Here is a 17,369-nt window from a genome sequence, read left to right on the forward strand (position 1 = left end):
CTAAGTCTGACGTGACGGCTGATCGGTACATCACACTTAAGAAAAGATTCTATAAGTTTCGATTATAAGGAACACCTCATTTATTCGCACGATCCGATTGTCCGAAATTTGTAGGGTCAATGAGTAATTGAAATGATCGATACGATATTGTGGGACAATTTTCCCTAGCTGGACACGGGTGAACGATGCATAAGTTGGATGAAGTTAGCGAAACTATGTCAGATAATGCTATTACTATTATTGCGCGCCCCAGAAGAACGAGGTCATGTATTAGCTTCACTGGCACAAGTAGTTAAGTAATCTTCATTCTTCGGTTTCTGCACAAATTGCCTCAAATACTTTAAAAGTGGTAATCTTTTATAATTTTAGCCTTGGATCATATTTTGTAGTTCACTATATTGAAGCCTTTTCAACCAGTTGTTGCGCTACCTTTGGCGGAGGAGATGCGTATGATTATAAATACGTTACAAGATAGATGACGTCGTCACACCATACTTGAACATTGTCTGGTAGCCTATTTCCACGACAATTTCGTACTACGGACACTATGAATATTATAGCCCCTCATACTGCTCAAAGCTAATACAGACATAACTAACTGTTCTCTAAGCCAGCGTCGTATATTTAGATCAAATGCAAACGAAAACGTCTGGGATTTCTATGTATACGCCTGTTTCCATGGGTACTTCGGCATTGTTCGTAAAAGCACCGGGCCAAGCGCTCAACCGGCCCATAGCGCCCGACTGCACTGTCGTGTTATCGCTTTCACTTTCAAAACTGCGGCTTTTTCCTCCGCTTACGATACTCTGATTCGCTAACCACACTCATGGCGTTGGGGTGGTGAGAACGCCATTGATGGATCTATATATGCTTGATTCGAGCATGATCAATCCATAATTGTTGATTACACGTTAACTCGATGTAACCGACCGCTTGCCTTGTGAGGCTTTTTACCGTTGTCCTGTCGTGTCTAACAGGAGACAAACCAGCTTGGTCGATACCGATGGGGCGAAGCTCAGCTGAAGTCGAATTAATTTTCGTACTGGATTCGCGCTGCATTGCTCTTTATACGGGCATTCCTACATGTAGCGGTGCAAGATACGCAGATTAGCTTGTTATGACTAAGAATAATACTTTTTGATACGGTTATACATAGGGCCAACTTTACTGTTACGCGAATTTCATCCAATAAGTAGATTGCTTGTAATTAAAAACACCACTCCACAATTAAAGTCCGGTAATTTTCAAGATATATATATATATATATATATATATATATGGTGTAGAGCAAGGCGACAAGTAGTGAGCGAAAAACCTTCTCCTGTTTTCCTAACGAAGCTTTCCTAACCAAGTCAGCACTATACTTACACATACTAAACATTCAGCAAACGCTAAATGTCGTCCACTGCTTTGGAGAGTCAGGTCAAATTATACGAAGCGTACATACCTGCGTTTACTTAAGGTGTGATACAAAAGTTATCGCCTGGCGGCAGCAGTCGCTTCTGCTATTCAAATATAAACATTCCACATGTTTCAGAAGTGATCAGTCGATTCAGCGGCGACTTCTGCTCCAGCTCGTTTTTTCTCTCACTGCTCGAAACCGTAAGAGTCACTCACAGTTCTGTTACCGTCGCAGCCACAGTTTCTACGGCAATATTCTCCCAGTCTGACGGACCCATTTCCTCGTACGATGATACCACCCCGGCGCCAAACGACACATCACCCCCAACCAGTTCTGTGCCATCTCTGCTTCTATCATTTGTTTCGATCCGTCGTCGTCGTCGTCGTCGTCGCCGCCGCCGCCGCCGCCGCCTCCTCCGCCGCGTTGCTGCTCTTCGTCGCTCAGCAAACATCAAACAGAAGCTGGTGGCGTGCCCCACCATCCTTCTAGTGCTACTGACTACGGCTACTGGTATTACTGCCACTACTGGCGGTGCCAATGGCGGCATCTGGGGGCTACCGTTAGCCCGCACATGTCCCCCCCAATTGTCTATTTGTCTGCCTGTCTAACCAAGCAACTAGAACGGCCTTCGACTCATCCGCCTCCTTCGTTTCATCTCCGTTTGATATGTTTGGTTATAGTCAACTATAGGTATTGTACGGGCTACTGATGTGTACGTTCAAGCATATGGAAACTGGTGAAGGATGACGATCACGACGCTGCTGATGCTACTTAAGCAACGGTTCATGCGAACGGAAGAGTATCGACAACAACAGCGGTACGGCGACTGTTCGTTATTTGTCCATTACTTATATATAATATTCATTTCGGTGATAATAGCAGCTTTGAGATCATTTTGTTATTAACTTCCCGCAACTAAATCATTTCTCTCTACAAAGTTCCAAGCACTAAGCGTGAAAATAAAACCTGTTCCTGCAAAAACGAACTTTAGGCTTGGTTTTTGTCAATATATATATATATATGTGGTAATCGTATTGACGTCCTTGGCTATCTGAGAAACAATTGCAAGCAAACTGACACCACCACCACGCTAAAAATTGGCTACAATGAGACGAAACACCCAAACAAGGACAGCGTTTTCCGCGCAAAAAGAGCCTAATCTTGTTGGAATACACGCTGGCACCATATACACCAAAGCACGCAAGCGAGATTTGCCAAGGCCAGTCTGAAATCGAAATTGAGGTCAACTAATCATAATCGACGGCATTACTTAACTCTATTATATTGTTTTATTCGTATAAAAAAGGCAGATTGCCGATTATCATGGGTCATTTCGGTAAGTTATGTATTTGTGCCTACACATTTACAAATGGTATTACTATGATTTTTTAGATATTCATATTAATGACTAACTCAGCAGCGCTAGGTCATTGGTTTAGATCAACAAACGTCAACGGAGACCGCGTCGTTAGCATCATTCCCTTTTCTTTTTCCTTCTGATTTCATCACCCTTTTATTGAGCTGTATAGATATGGCCTTAATCTGCCTGAGTCCCGTACATGTTAAGCCGTATACAATTCGATAGACACTGCGTTTTGCGTTCGCGGTTACGTTGACTTCGACTTGACCACAATTAGCTGGCCACTGTAATCCGTCGTGGTCGCCCCTGCCGCTTCCAGGGTCGCCCCGCATTTTACCATTACGATTCCTACTTCTGCACCCCAGTATCGAGTTAATGCTGTGCTGTCTTTGTTGCGTAGCTATCGCGTGGGACGTTTAACACGTAAGTCGGCAGTTTTCCGCCTGCTGGTGATGATGGTAACGATAGTGCCTCCTCCCCCTCCCCTCCCCTCCCCTCCCCTCCCCCTCCTCCTCCTCCTCCTTCTGCTGCTCCTCCTCCGTCAGCGTCATCGTGTTTGGCGCGACGTCACTTGCGAGGTGGCGAACGAAGGCTGGCGTACGGGATTCAATTTCATTTCGTCAACATTAACTGCTGGGCCCGACCCTTCAACCGGCCAGAGAGGGCCAGCCAGCGGTGTCACTTATAGCACCGTCGAAGTAATGCAAGCGGTGTTGGTCGAACTCAAAAGGAACAACAAATACGCCGTCGTGTACAGTGTCATTGTATATATCATTTCTAGACCGCTCCGTCTGATACATAGACACATTCACCTTTCAGGCTCCCTGTTGCTACTGCCTCCTTTGCTTAGTCCCAGAATTACACAATCACGGTCTAAGTGATTTCATTCGTTTTTTTTTTTTCTATAGACACGCATAGATATCATGTGTCTATATGTGTATTGTGTATAAATACACGTATATCTATTACAGGTTGCCTCGACAAAGCTTCCTGCAGTCCCAGAAAAGCTGGCGTCGCCGAAAACGATGACACTTCATAGACTTCGCTCGCTTGGCGCCGCAACGCAGGCGGCAGCAGCAGCAATGTTTGTAAACTCGCGTAGCTTTTATATGCATCTAGAGCGGTTGTAGTAGTATATTATCGCTAGTTTAGCATTCGAAGCGCCTAGACATTACTGCCAGCGTTCTATCAATGTGCAGTTCTACTTCGGCGTTGTGCGAGGGCGTTTCTAATTTTTGTTCGTCATCTTACGCCTGCTACTGCCGCTGTTTGGCGTCGTTGCAACGCTTATTTTTTTTAAGCTGCTACTGCTGCTGCTGCTGTTGTTGATTCTATCGCGCGCTAGATCGTATAAGCGCCAATAGCGTTGCTGGGTCGCAGGAGCGGCGTCGGCAGACACAGATGACGGCCGACAGAATGTGTCCAGTTTGGCGGATGGACAGCATCAGGTAAATGGATAACATTCATAGAACGTACCGCCTTTCAAAGATATCATACACGCACAATTCAACTAGTCGACCGACGAGCGAAATACGAAATGAATGTAAGGTTTAATAATAGCAATAATCGTAATAACAATAATAATATGCACGATCGTACAGTGAACCAATGATTCCGTCGAGATGAGGTTATTGCTATAGTGGCCACGGATTATGACGACGATAATGATGAGATTTCTGTTGATGATGAAATGGATGATGTCGCTGAATGGCAGCGCAACAATCACAGCGGTCACTGACTGCGGCAGCATCGACGGTGCGACCGAGCAGAGAATCCGCAAACGGAACAGAGCAGACGCGAGGCGACAAGCACAGCGGTCTCTTTCGCCCTCTCAAGTGACAAAAAAGGCGTTTTAAAGTTTCTTTCTTTCTTTTTCTGCATTTGAACATGACGACAGCAGCAGCAGCAGCAGCGGCGGCGGCGGCGGCGGCGGCGGCGGCAGCGGTTTCGTCATCCGCAGATCGTGCACACATAGCTAGATATTACGTCGGACGGAACGCTGTTTTGCTCTTCAGATGCTGTGGCGTCTGCTGAGGTCGTTTCTGTTGAGATTTTCAGGTGAAACATAACTGAATAATAATAACAACAACAATAAAGTCATAATAATAATAATACCCATTTTTACTATTCCTTAGTGCACTTTTCTACCTTTCATCCAAATGAGATAATCTGCTATTGCAGAAATAACTCAGTTGACTCGACGACAGAAGTTCGGCTTAAGTAAATTCACGTTTTGTTATTACAACAGTAATAACAATTAATATCGACTGTTTTTATCCTTGGGATGGCTGTTGTCCCATATTTAGTAGCGTATGTTGTGGCTTGCCTGTTTTAAGCGCCTTCATAATGAGGATCATCTGCGCCTCGCGGACCCTAATGACTTCAGCGAGCTCGTTCGCTACACAGGCATAAGCACATTGGTACGCGAGTTCATATGCTGACAGTTACGTCCACTGGGGTTAGCTGCGGATTCATCCCGACGATTCAAACTTCGATTGATTTCCTTTCTTCAGATTCACTTTGGGCGCGTATGAATGTGCGTCTGTGTAATCAACTACGCATGTCTAACTATTTGTCTGTGTGAATAGCTCTCTGATTGTAGCTGGCAATCCATAGTCCTCGTATAGATACACCAGTACCGTTACTGCCCCGTCACAGTTCGCTCGTTCGTTGTCCTTTCCGTAATTCAACGCCGCGCGCAACATACAAAGAACTACCCAACATTACAGGTATTACTCTACTAGAACTTCTCTTTGTCGGTTACTGATTGAACTGGTGCTATTTCTAATTATCACCATTCGTGTATTTTTCCATACATATGTGTGTGTGTATATAAACACGGACATATTCGCCCGCCCGACCGACCGCCTTTACCTACCTTGCCGACTGTTTATCGCGCAGCTATACAATCGTGCTCTCTCGCCCAGCGCGTTGCTCCACGGGTAGCTTTTGTCCCTGCATATGTGTTTCTGCATGCTTATCGAGCCTCGATGGCCGCGTTATGTTCCTCAATGGGTGACTGCTTTGCTGAGTGGGTGGACGCACCGGGCGATTAGCGTATGCGTGGTGTTTTTTTGTTAATTAGGGGAGTGAAACAGGGAGAAACATGGATAGAGCGGGTGAACCAGCGAAGGAACGACTTAACGAGGATTTGCGCCTCGTTGGGTGTGCAAGGGACGCCCACTTGACCGGGAGCAACCGCAGAGAGCTCCCGAACCACACGATTTGCCCGCGCTATACTGCCTGCAAACCCGTCTGGCTGGTTGGATATTCGACTAAACTCATTCTCATCTTTTGCAATCGCTTTGACTGCTAATGTGAAGTCGGCGGAGCAACGGAGGCTGTAGACATCACCGCTGCCGCTACTGCAACAACAGCTGCTTCTGCACTGTTCTAGTGCTTACTAACCCGGAGGCAATAGCTACGACGATAACCCAACCCTTCTTACTTAGAGGCTAACTAGCCCCGTTACGAGGATCTCCTCAAACACAAACACAAACAGTCTAAACAGTAACCAGCCAACCAACACATCACAGACATCACTGGGTTCGTTACCGCGCGACCGCCCCCGTCCCTCTCCGAAAAGAGAGCGGTGCGAAGACAAGGAATATTATTTTGGTTCGCTTTAGCGTTTCCACTATAATTAGTGGCGGTACAATAGCTAGGGTTAAACAATAAATTGTCATCTTTAAGATATTCACCGGTCATGTGCGTTTTTATTATACTCGCAGTGTTCTTTATTAAAACATTCGAGGAGCGCTGTTAGTTTATCATTTGCTGTACAATATACCTACGTAACGCACGCAGAAGGTGACTACGACATATTTTGTGATCCGGGAAAACGACTTTCACCCCTTTACGATAGCAACTTCTGAGCGAGCATGGCGTATGTTGTTCAGACAGTTATAGAAGTACTCAAACGATTGCTTTCAATAGCTAAAATGAATGCTTTGACTTTTACCTTCGGAACTAGCGTTATAACGTCACCCGATTGCCTTCCAATAAAATTAATTGTATCTAGATTGAATCAGAACGAAAAAAGATTCCCTAAGAGACAGTCGAGGATACGAATAAGAAGAAAGAGAAATGTCCATTGCAGGGTTCAGTTCTACGGACCACTAAGCTGACTTCCAAATTTTAAGGCAATTGAGCTTCATTCCCTTTCGGCATCGTACACTTACTCTCAGATGTTTCTGAGCCAAAAGCTTCTTCGAAAGCTATAAAGCTACACTTTAGGTCATAATGACCAACGCATTATAAATACCTTTATGACTTTACCACAGTTAACTGCGTACGTTTTTTTTCGAAAAACAGATACACACACAAAACATGTACTCTAGATATATGGCACGACGCTCATCCTGGCCACGTTCGAACGAATTATCAGCCTCCCACTCTGATCATTTCCCGTAGCTTTTTGCAGAATTTCGTTTACCAGCACCGGACCGTGTTGTGAGAAAAAAACAAGAAAAAAAAAAAAGTTGAAAAAGAAAAGCAAAAGTTGATTTATATCGAGGAAAAAGTACAGCGCGAGTGTATCATGGTAGACTTTACCTCTGTGTGTTGTCACTTGGTGCACCGACTAACGGACCTGTGATTACGGCTGTAGCTGATGCGACGACAACAACTGATGCGGCCTCGGCCCGCCGGCCTCTGGCTACGATGATGACACCTACACCGGGAAGAAAGGAGAACAGAGTTCTTTAGTATTCACTACTATCGAGTACATTGATACGTAGCGGACGAGCCGATAAAGTCAGAGAAGGGGGCCCTGTCCGGTCCGATCACGTTGAAATTGAACAGTTTGAATTGGAGGCGGTGATTTCTAAGATACGCTTGAGTAGTTCAATAATGATGATCTTGACTTCACTGTCCACTGAAAAGAGGACTAGTACTTCGGTGGGTTTTTTGTTTCTGCCTCCTATAGATGTAAGAGTCCTCACGATGGGAGGAGGATCGGACGTTGCTGGCTGAAGATCATCGCATCACAGACACTGAGCAGATCTGCAGTCCGGCACTATACTTAAATCATATTCAAGAGGCCATGTTTGGTAATGAACGTCTTCTGAAACGAAACTTATTCGCTTTAGCGAGCGGACAATTCTCTCGTGTACTGTTTGCTTTGTCGGTGCTCAGTATGACTGTGGCAGAAAAAACAAAATTTAAAATCCATGCACAGGTGTTATAAAAGGGCTCTATATAGTATCTGATACATAAGCGCAACAACGCTTGTGTTTGATAAATATTTAGATGTTTATATGGAAAAATACGACACTCGGTTAGCCCCGGAAATATCACCAAAGGTGATTTGCCAGGTGAGTAAGTGATGTAACTGCCACATACGGTCAAAGTAGAATACGAGTGATGAAAATCAGCAGTGAACCTACAATGTCTCTGTACTTTTTTTTCTCTGACTCGACGACGTGGTTCGTTCCGTGTCTATGCCTGTATCGTGTCGTCGTAGTAGCCGCCATGCCTTCTCTGCTAGTTAGACAGTTTTACCTTAAACCACGCACATTAAATTGTGGTAACCAAGACCAGCACAATTTTACGGGTGGCTGTCGCTACAAACTGGGCCAAATGATCGCTACCGCTACCACTTCCTCTCTTGAAACGAAATCCTGCTAGTAAACGAATTAACAGTAACAGGCCGTAGTTAGTCCTGCGTGTCACTCTTCAGCTGTAATGGATGGCGGCAGGCCCCAGATTGGTAGGTACGTGGATATGAAGCTGGTTGCCTAGTAAACGCTGCTTGCTACCGATGCGGGCTCAGGAAGTGTCCATCGGATCAACGGTCTGTCTCTCCACCGTCTCGAATCTACTGTATCGGGCGGTCAACATCGACGCTCCGAAGCGCGCACTCCTTGCAAGACTGTTTGTAAAGTTATGGTGCTTGGTCCCTCGCATAGCAAGCATAAGTTTCCTATGAAAATGGCACTGCTACATTTTTCAAAGAAACGCTAGCTGCTAGATCTAATTGAATCTGCGGTTGCGGCGTGAAGCCGCTGTTAGGATTATACTAGATGATAAAAGTGCGCTTAAAAGTGAGTAACCTAAGCGACGCTGCTCATATGGGCCCCACGACGACCCAACACAGTATTTAACGTTCACCCCCCGACAAACTAAGGTCAAAGCACTCAATCGCATCCACTCATTAGTGCCTAGAATTATACCGAGCCTTTGCTTAGTAGGTTACAATGTGAAATATATGTGCAACATGTATTTTATAGCAATTTATAGAAATATTTATAGCAATTTTAAGAAAACATGCGGCAGGATATTATTATCACTATAATGAGATTGACCCTCCACCCCTCTCCCCTCCCAGAAATCCATCTTGTGAGAAGCATCTTTTCCATCCGAAAATTAACCCAGCTGATTGCGTAGCGATACCGAGAGGTAAAGCTACAGTCGCTAGAGGACATACACTGCAACGCACACTTATCGGCCACTTTCAAAACGTTAGTGTTGCTATTTGATGCTTGCAAAACTTATTTTCCTTAGCACTCCATAAATACATAAACCTTCAACGTGAGGTAACTTTTAAGGTCATTATTACTTACACAATGTATCCATCCAGTAGCTTATCTTCAATACATGGCAGATGTAATAGCAAAGTTATAATTTTATAATAACTGACAAGTGTTGTCACCTGCATAGCATTCGCACTCACCGTGTCTTATTGTCCCTCCACACATAACACAGGCCTAAAATACGTATTGCCTTGTTTTCCACGTTGAGCATGTTTTTTTTGTCTTTTTTATCTTCTCAGTTAGTCATGCTGTCATGTCTATTGAAGGCACAGTTTCTGCAAAACTAGTATCATCTAAGTGAAGAACCAAGTACCTTCGTCGATAGGTCCATCCGGCGCATCAGGGGCCTGTTGCTGTTATCGCTGTTGTCGCATGCGTCAACGGCTACCACTGAAGTGACGTTGGACGTTTTGAGGAACGCACCACCATCGCTGCATCACCCTAGCTGTTGTTGTCGCTGACGCGTGCGAGAACAGAGTTCAGAAAGAAGCGTTATTGAACCTAATGTTGATTTGATGATTTTTAGATTAAATCCAAGTGGTCGATAGGCAAAGTTGGATGGTTGGCAGGCCTGCAACGTTGCGGCTAGGTTTACCTTGGAGGAAGGCGTGAATCATTTCAAACGAAGAAAACAACTGCTGCAGTTGCGGCAGCGGCAGCGGCAGCAGCAGCAGCACAAACGCTTTCAGAGGTAGCTAAGCTAGTGCGCCGAGGTGCGAAGCATCGCCGCTGACGCCACTGCCGCCGTTACTACAAAATGTATATATAATTTTGGATGAAGCAATCAAGCGATGAAAGAAGAAATAAGGCCGCAAGAAGCCTTGGTCTCGTTTGCGAGCGATATAAAGTCACCAACGAGTATGAGACTCGGTTTCCATTTCGTCGAATGACGGCACGTGGGCCAGTACAGATGACATCATCTCTTTGAACTGGAATAGACTAATCTATACTCCCAAAATATGACGGGCGAGAGCGACGGTTTCCGCAATCACAACCAGTTGTTGAGCAAACCAGGTGACAGCCAACTACAAAGAGACACAAAAGAAGTACGAGTAGGGACATTTTTAGGATAGGCCAGGTTTACACTGAATTTGGCCAGTCGTCAACAAAACGTTGCGTTGTATGCATAATATAATCTTTTGCGCCAGAATTACTGCCGCCTGCGGCTATTGTCAATCGGCGTCCTTGCATGGATTAGATCAATGGAAGCGTAGGCATGTGTGTAATAGAGGAAATGCACGTCACAGCGCAAAAGAAATGTCGATGCAGATAACGGCGGCGACCATCATGACGGCAAAAGTTGGTCGCAACTGTATTAACAGCATCAAAGAACCGTGTTAATGCTTTTTATTAAGAACAACTGGCCGAAACATAAAAACAATGCACTAACTGTTTGACTTTAAATCCATTTTGATTCCGTCTCTCATGAATAGCTATAACGGTTAGGATGGAACTACGAACATGACGCGACTCACTTCTGCAGCGTTTACCAAACGAGTACCTTCACCGACACTGTATCTTGACAATGAGTACTATCACAGAGAGACTGTATACGTATAGTGTGTGTATGTGTGTGTAAATTTTCACAAAAAACGCATAGACAATTTGAAGGATTATAAATTCGGTTCCAATTTACATGTGATCAATTCATAACTTTTTGCTCTTACAGCAGGTACTCAAAGCTGTTACTGAAAGCCGTACTGCTGATAACGGCAAACTATTGATTCGCAAACATCCATAAACATTTGACGTAGTGTTCTTGCTCAGTCAAATGTTGCCAGTTTTTTGGCGGAGAGTTTATCTTCAAGGTATACCTACAGAAAATTCATTGGCAAATTGAGGAAACAAGCAGGAATTTCGTCGTTCAGTATACTTCCATCAGGATATGCTTTTATGTCAGAGTACACATTTTGCTTCGAATTCGCAGTCTATATGGAAGAACCCCTTTTACCATACAGTCAGTATGGCAAAAGGGGTTCTTACAATAGTCTTAAGTAATTGGTATCAGCGTATACGTTTTTAAAGACAGCCTGCATATGTACATATGTAGGGATCGCACGACCCAAGCCGCAAAAGAAGTATGGTCCGTTAATAGAACATAAGAGACATAAATTTTATAACGCTACACGATGTAACAGTTAAATAGAGACACAAAATGGATAGACACCGTCAAACGGAAGACGAAGTGCTAAGATAAACGAAGGTTCGATTCGGATCCAAGTTGAGACACTGTATTATCTAACATAGAATACTTGACGCTTTAGTAGTAGTCGCAATAGTTCTCGTGCCGTAGTCTGTATAGCTGTTCGAATGGTCAACGTCTGCTACCTTTGTTGTTATTGTTATCGTTGTAGATGAGAAATTTGTGAAGCAGTACCATTGGTGGGGAGGCCGTCCTAGACAAATGTTAAAGTGATGACGAAGAGAAAGGAAAAACGAGAAAGGTAAAAAAAAAATGAGGAAAAATAAAAACAGATAGACGCTCACAATTTGTGCTCGCTGCTCTATCTGTCCGCTGGCTAGCCTCAGCGCTGCTGCTACTGCCGTTGCTGGTAATGATGCCGTTGATGCTGTTTGCGCATAAAATCGGCGCGGTTATCCCCTAAGGAGTCGAGCAGCCGAAGACGTGCACAGTAGCGCCTTGTAATGTGTGGAGAGCCTGGGCCTGGACAGAAAAATCTCTGCAGCGGCACTTTAGCTGTTGATCACGAATGCGAAATGAGCAATGAGGAGCCGTTGCTCCTGTCGGTGCTACCGCTGAGCGCCATCGAAACCATCGAGCTCATCTCATCGTCTTCGTCAGACGCTCACTTTTCTATCCTTGTCGAACTGCATCAGCAGTGGCAGCAACTCAATGGCATCGGCGGCATTATTGGGATCACCAGCGTCATTGACGTGCTGTAACCACCGTAGCTGCTGCTGCTGCTGCTGCCGCTATCGTTGTCGTCGCCGCCGTCGCCCCATCGTCGTCTTAAATCATGAGGCATCATCATCATCTCACTCGAAAGGTTGCGCAAAAAGAAAATGAGCGAGAGACAGCGAAAAAGAGAGAGAGATTGGGACAAGCGATGAGAATCCGTCAAGACGTCGACATCGGCTGTGTCGCTACTATACAAGCAGATCGAGTGGAAGAGGGCAGCAGTTCGATGCAACGCTCATTCATTCAGACACTCATGCAATAGCATTTGCGCGCGTTCTGAAGAAGTGCTGGGAACTCCTAAATGGCCACTTACGCAGCGGTGGCAGTAGCAGCGACGTTCAGTAGCTGTACTAGCCACCATATAGAGAGGCAGGCAACCGTTTCACGAGGCCTGAACTGTGCATTGCTGGCGCGTCCAGTGCACTCCCTGGCTCGGCTACAATGGCGACATCAACAACGACGCCGCTGGAAGAATCGATGCCGACAGCAACTACCCTCATTGCATCCTATTTCTGCTAGGCCGCTATGTTTCACCTCAGCATCGTCCGCCGCATTCCTCCCTTCGTCCTCCCTCTCTCTTTAACTGCGATTCTTGGATCGTCGGCCTGTTACTGCTTTTCACTGTAACGATGTCACTGGTGATGGCAATGCCAGTGGTAAAGGAAAGATAAGGCCAGACAAGGGAGCCCAGCAAACAGTGTAGCACCAATCTGAGGCCGATGCTGGCTGCGTGACTGTGTTCGCTCAATCCATCGCTTGCGATAGACAGCAGCTGCGACAGCAGTAGAAATCGGCGCCGCTGAACAGAAATCGAGAGAAAACTTGCCTTTTAACAGAAGAATCAATTGTGTCCGGTTTCTTGACCGGTTCGACTTAGTTTATTCAACCGGTATTGCATATTGTACGTGGACTAGATTAATCTTTTCGTCTAAGTAGACGTTCGTCTGACGACGTTCCAATAAGGTGTGTAGTTTGAGTTAGCCGGGTGTAAGTCGATGTCAAATAGGTACACGTGTATCGAAAACAGTCAGTCCCATTTGCAGGCGGATAGACATTACCTGCAAACACATATATATCACATTGGACAGAAGATAAACATAACTGGCAGCGGTGTCATGAAACTCATGTAATTACGACTACCACCGCCATTTCTTATATATATGTATTTCTCTTTAAATGACGATATGTCAGAAGGATGGAGACACCCCTCGTTCGTCTCATCTGACTTTTGTTCGATTTACTTTACTCAATCATCCATTGCAGTTGGCTGAGTCTGCTGCAGACGGTGGCAGAAACGCGGCGGATGAGCGCCATTGCCATCATGAGGTGTCGTATGGGTATTCTATCCAGAAAGACTGCGAAGGGGCGGGGATCTGCAGGGGTTACATTATGATACCATCTTTAGCATTGTGAACCACTAAAGAACCAAGCGCCAAACCAAATCGCCTCCGTGTTAGCATCAGTGCTGCTGCTGCCACATCCATAGATGTTACTGGAGTCGCTCAGCGGCAGCAGCAGCAGCTGAGTGCGAGTCCGAGACGATGGCCAGCCATCCTCCCAGCTACATTACGAGCGTAACGCGCACGGTGTTCGCAACGATAGACTGCGACGTTATGCTCTGCCGTAACTGCTGGTAAGGCGATGTGATAAGACGAAACGAAGAAGCTAGTAAATGCCGGCAGACGATACCGGGAGCAACCAGTGAGCGCTCAACAGCGAACGGTAAGCACCAACGAGCAGGCGATAATATAAGCGGACGAAACTAACAAAGACTACGCACGGTCCAGAACGGAACGGCGCGTAATTATGGGTTGTGTTGAGCCATCCCTCCTCGGCTCGTTGTCGGACTCAGCAGCAGCAGCAGCAGCAGCACCAGCAGCAGCACCGCTCGTAGTAGAAGTCACAGCATCAGCGGCAAGAGGAATCGCGGCAGCCGCAGCAACAACTGCTTCTGCACTGGCATTAGCAACGGCCGTTACCGCCATCTTGTGCCATGAACCATAAGCCAACCATTCTACACCAAGGACCAAAGCGGACTATAACAGCGGCAAAGGAGCGCACTCACTTTGAAGCAGCGTAGCGCGCGTTAACAGGCTCAAATTGCCAAGTCGCCATAACCGGCGTTGTTGTTGTCGGGAACTACAGCAGCAGCAGCAGAATTATCGGTATCCGCATAATGTCCGCAGCACGGCTGACCGTCGCAGCAGACACTCAGACAGCCATACCTCTCTGGCCGTTTGCGGACGGACATTATCTCGAACAATATTCTAATTGGCCATTTGTGCTCAAGGCAGTCCAAGCCCCTAGCAACCGCAATGTGTAATGTAAAAAGTTAGAGAGCAGAAGTAAGAAAGAAACCGAACGACGGAGACAGTAATAAATAGTTATAAACGTTAGTTTATAATGTGTACGACGTTCTAATGACTAGAGTCGTTTTTAAGCTTACTTTGGCGTCAACGTCGTGCCTTACTACTTTTGGCCGCTGACTTACGTCACGTACGTAGCAGCAGAACTGGTCGATGACCAGCGCTGGTTGTCGCGTTGGATGAGATGAAAAAACTGCTGGCCGACGAGTACTATGGCAGTGGCGGGTGCGTGATAGCGTCGTTTTCGATGATGTGGACGAAGAAGGACGTTCTCTAAAGGTGCGTATTTTTTTCTTGTTGGTTTTTTTTGTGGCGTATAGTCTAATCTTTCGTTCGTTCGTTCGTTCGTTCTGTTCTGTCTCGCTTCCTTTCTCTCCCGTTTTTCTGTGAAGTCGGAGATGTAGCGATCTGCAGGTGCTTTAATGGCGTGCACGACTGAACGCGGTAAGCTTTGTTAAAACTGCTTGTCGCATAGGCAGCCGAACCTAACCGTGTAACCTGACGTGCACAAAGGTTTATCCCATGATCGTCGGCTGCTGATGCTGATGGACAATCACAATAACAATAACAGCAAAAAAAATAGCAAGAGACGAAAAAAAAAGACTGTGTTCGAATTCAAATTGCTGAGTGCGCGCTGTTTTCACATTAGGAGGTACCAAACGGCGGCTAGAGGGCCAAGTGACCGAGCGTCCAGTTAATGATGTATGCATTTAACTCAAAGAAGACTAGACGAAAACGTTGCCTTCTCGGTGTAGCCTACTCAGGCGACTCACTTGAACGACGGCAACACTTCGTCAGTTTCTCCTCACATAGTTAACGCAGTTCATCATCTACTTTCTCCTAGGGAATGACAACGTCGGGTACGCTAGGTCGAGCCAGAGCGAAGCAAGCAACTTCGTGAAGATCTCCACCCCCAACAGTAACATAACTCCGCCGCCTTTCGGAAAGGAACCCCATAATGATCCCCAACGAGGGACGTACAGCCAAGAAGTCGACCAAGCAAAAGATTCAGCCGCCATATAAACATGGCGCATGTTCCAAACCTTCGACTCTTTTTCCCGGGTTCTACTGTAATATGATAGATCTCAAACCATCAAAAATCATGCTGATAGTTAGTCATCTGGTTGATTCCGTCTCACGACATCAAGCGTAGATTGGGTACGCGTTCACACAGACACAAACAAATAAACACAGAGGTAGACTTAAAATTCAACGATTACAAAGGATATACCCGGACGAGAATAGGCTGAAACGTAATATTCAACATTTAAGCATACCGGAGGGGTACAGACCGAGTTAAAAAAAATTCACTTTCTATGCTTAGATACTATAGCACTATTATGGCTGTTCTATATATATATATATATATATATATATATATATATATATCTCTATATATATGTACATTTCGTGTGACAATTAAACGGCAGTCGTTGTTGCTGACAAGGTGAAACTAGTTTAGATAGTGTTTGTTAATGAAGTGCTTTGTACATTAGCCTGAAATTACGTGCAACTAAACACAAAGCCACTTATTTGGTTAGTACTTTTAGTGTTATCTTGTCGCCGCTGGCTCTTTTACCGAACAGAACCTTTAATTAATTGAGTTCATTAGATCGTGCGCCTTATTTCTTTTTCTTTGCTAACAGCTGATAGAGTAAGAACCACTATTGGTACAAACATAACCGTGTGTGTCTGCTTAGGCAAGCTAAATTCCCATTTCCTATGTCATAGTCGGCTTTGAAATTTCAATTAGGCATCTATTCAGTTACAGTTTCATTTGACGACAACGAACCAGCCGAAGGGGCCGGGGGGCGAAGGGCCAACAGCCACCGCACAGGGCCTGCCCGTTGGTTGGGGTTGTTTGCATGATTACAGATAAGAAGATGTCACTGAAGTCTTTTTTCTTTTGCAGGCTGTAAAGAAAGATCTATTATGTACATTAGGACAGTTAGCTACGCATTTGAATAACTTGGTCGTTGTCTTCCATCCGATTATTCTAAACCTACAAAATCAGTTCGTAGAACATCAGGATACGCCTATACCGAAGGTAACGTATATAGTCCGATGTCGTCAGCTTTGCCGTTTGCTTCGTCTGTTTTCTATTCAATTCCTGGACAGTTTTCGTACTTATTCGCAATATCTCGCTTATTTATTGCGCCGATGAGGCAATACATGAGTACCGATAATCTAGTGTAGAAGTTTGATTTGCAATTCTAAGCTGTAGGTGAGGTGAAATTGCATATATATTGAGGTATTGCCGCCGCATTAGTAGGCCTGACTTCAGCGAGAATTACTCAAACATCAAATAGCAATCGTACAACAAACACTCAATACAGCGCTGCTATTGTCCAAACACATCACGACCTTGAATCCACAGGTTGTAAAGGTTATGTAATCTCTACCTGAGCCACCCCGTGCATTCAACGCGTTTGATTCTATGCTGTCGTTCATTAATTCGATCCGTAAACTATTTAACAACCTAAAATGAGAGCTGTCGTCCGACTAGATCAAGCGATTTCTCGGACTGAATTGTCATCCATTCGCTTCGTGAGCAAATTTCGTCTACTAGCCACGTCAATAATGTACCACCGTGTTTGTTTCTGCAACCGCGAGTGCCGCGGGTGCCTTGAACACGACAAAATAGACGGCACTGTCGCAGATTCACTTCGTCACCGTCGATAGCGGCTCGCTACTCCCTCCGCTTTGGATAATGAATGACAGACGAAATTGTGACTAGTTAGTGACTGCTTACATTGACTGGACGACTCCAGCGACAACCCCTCACCGA

General features: G+C 45.3%; 1 long non-coding RNA gene across 3 annotated transcripts in view; it reads right to left on the reverse strand.

The window, feature by feature from the left end:
* The window catches only part of LOC147758789 (uncharacterized), a 36,435-nt gene extending 26,095 nt beyond the window's left edge, over positions 1-10,340 (reverse strand). Inside the window, exons 1-3 of one of the 3 annotated variants that reach the window (XR_015318891.1) lie at positions 9,326-10,340; positions 7,317-7,434; positions 6,450-7,175 (exon numbers count right to left, since the gene is read on the reverse strand). This is a non-coding gene — a long non-coding RNA (uncharacterized LOC147758789). Of the gene's footprint in view, positions 1-6,449; positions 7,176-7,316 lie in introns of those variants that run through there. The other 2 variants (XR_015318889.1, XR_015318890.1) reach the window with 2 other exon arrangements.
* Between the last annotated feature and the right edge of the window lie 7,029 nt (positions 10,341-17,369).

Source organism: Varroa destructor, unplaced genomic scaffold (genome assembly GCF_002443255.2).
Source record: "Varroa destructor unplaced genomic scaffold, Vdes_3.0 BEIS01000001.1, whole genome shotgun sequence".
Taxonomy (NCBI): Eukaryota; Metazoa; Arthropoda; class Arachnida; order Mesostigmata; family Varroidae; genus Varroa; species Varroa destructor.